This window comes from Cyprinus carpio, unplaced genomic scaffold (assembly GCF_018340385.1).
Source record: "Cyprinus carpio isolate SPL01 unplaced genomic scaffold, ASM1834038v1 S000006488, whole genome shotgun sequence".
NCBI lineage: Eukaryota > Metazoa > Chordata > Actinopteri > Cypriniformes > Cyprinidae > Cyprinus > Cyprinus carpio.
The window spans coordinates 202,163-204,662 of record NW_024879162.1 but is presented as its reverse complement, the minus strand read 5'-3'; the positions used below and the strand labels follow the sequence as shown (position 1 = coordinate 204,662).

Sequence of the window (2,500 nt, the reverse complement as noted above, 5' to 3'; positions counted from 1 at the left end):
TGAGGCTACTATTGCTCATGTAAATGTATCTTGATTTAAGATACATATATGTACTGAAATGCACTTCATATGTTCTTTAAAAAACATAACGAAAACAACTGTTCGTATAACCAGAAAAATATCTCCACAAGACTAATGAGTAGTGTTCCCCCTCAGAGAGTAGCGACATAGAGATGAGAAAATCAAATCTTAACGTCAAAAAAATTACTCGCGTCATTCCCTTGGCGCAACACAGTATCGGCCGGAAGCCCCGCCGATGTGAATCATACAGCACGCAAGGGGTATGCGAAGCGAAGGCTCTTGTCAATATTCCAGGCCTGGTCATCATGTGGAGGATCAGGAGAAGAGATGCAGAGAGTGCTTCCAGCAGCAACAAAAGTAAACTCCGAAGGATACCGCTTTCAGACAGCAGGCCAGTGTGAAGGTTCCCCAAGTGTGCCTGTGTTTACATCACATTTACCTGTGCGTTCAAGGCAACCGGAGATGAACCAGTCAAAAAATACGCACCCCAAGGCGCATAATGTGGAACGGCATAATTTATTCTTTAGGAAATGCACACACAGCTCTCCTCATATCACACACACACTCACTGACTTGTCCACAGGCACATTACCATATGTGATGTGCACTACAGCTACAAGAAAATCGCCCAGGCATCAAGACTGAAACTTTATGGCATTCCTGGCTCCAATTTCCATCATCTATGTGACATTAGGTTCAGTTTTTAAGCAGCAGAAATTTGATGATTTCCTCCTCACCACGCGAGACAACACTCAAATTCACCCCCTGGGTGCAGTAAAAAACATATACTGTTTGCAAACTCTACTATATGTTGCGTCTTTAATACTAGATTTCAGCGCGCCCGATGCCCATACTTTCTGCATTTAAACAGAAAGGCCAAGACATGAAGATTATCGTACTCGGGCACTGCATCTAATTTATCTGTGTAAAAAACATGGGCGCCTAGCTGAAAAGCAACTGTCTTTCAGTCGGATATCTGCGGTCACCTTGGTGGTCAGATCTTGATTTCCTTTCCACCAAGAAACCACTGGCAAAGGCAGAATTCTCTTTTTATGCCCTTTAAGAACGCTGAGAGGGCTTAAACATGCCCTCTGGCTGGGCTGGCATCCAGGCTCTCCGCCACTATTGCAATGCACTTTATGGCGCAGGATGCTGGCATGCTCAAGCAGTATACGTCAAGTGGTTCGGAATGTACGTCAGGCTCCTGACTGGGGCTGGCAATATGAACACATCACACCAAACGTTACCGCTGCCACTGGCTGCCGGCCCACTCCAGAATTGATTTCCTGTCCTTAAAATTTAATTTTATAAAGTTCTTAAATGGCTTAGCACCTTCACTTCTTAGGGGGGAAGTCCTTGAGATCATCAAATCAGGTAACCGTAGAACCGAAGTCTGCATGGTTTTGAAATAGGCCTTTACCAGATCTACAGGCGTCATGGCTGGGTATTTATTGCGTATTGTTTTTTATTATTTTATTTCTTTTGTTCTGTTTATTTTATTTCTTTTTGACATTCATTTTAATTCTATTGTTTAATGTTTTTATGTGGCTGGTACATTGGTCACATTTTCAGGTTGTTTTGGGGTGCTTTTTTATAAGTATGTATATTGACTTACTGATTTCCTAGACTCTCTTCAGTCTGGGACTTCTACTCTCTCTCTGGCTTCATTCTACTAACGCCGCTCATATTCACATTTCACAATGCAACTTTAATAACTAGCGCAGAATGAGACTGGAACTATACTAAAAAGGGAGGCATAAACACAACGCTCATGCATATTGCTGCTGTTCCCGAGTATTGATTTCCAAGGCGTCTGTTGAATGTGGTTGTGTCTGTGTGTATGTCTGTGTGTGTGTGTGTGTGTGTGTGTATGTGTCTCTGTGTGTGCCTGTGTGTGTGGCAGCTTGTGTGGTAAGTGACTGAGTATTGAATCACACGGCTTCCCGGGTTGGCCGGAGGGGTGGTGCTGGCAAGCGCGTCACACATGAGCTATTTTTACACACACAGCGTTGTTACACACAATCCTCATAACTTGAACGTATGTGTTCTCAATAATGTAGTTAAATAATAACCTCACAAAATCTTGCAAAACTTATCAGATCTCACATATGCAGTCATGACTGTTTCTTCTAAGCACCAAAATTTTTATTGGGAGATTTATTGAGTCTGTTTTTACTAGGAAAACTGTTTAATTCTCCCTATCTCCAAATTGTATTGCTTAACAAAGGGTATTACATTTGCTAGTTTTATAAGAATTAATTGTGAAATTGGCAATCTCTCTTTTACCCTAGCGCAGGTAAAGCACACTTTATTATATTGATTGTATCTCCCCTTAAATGCAAGACTAAAAAAGCATTATTTTCTTTTCTAAAAACATTTCTCTCTTTATTTTCTATATTTTTGTATGTTTATTATTCCTACTATGTATATATATATATATATAGGTATATATATATATATATATATATATGTGGTGTGT

At 40.6% G+C, this 2,500-nt stretch overlaps 1 pseudogene; it reads right to left on the bottom strand.

The window, feature by feature from the left end:
• LOC122134584 overlaps nucleotides 1-1,459 on the bottom strand; it is a 5,418-nt pseudogene extending 3,959 nt beyond the window's left edge.
• Nucleotides 1,460-2,500: the final 1,041 nt, after the last annotated feature.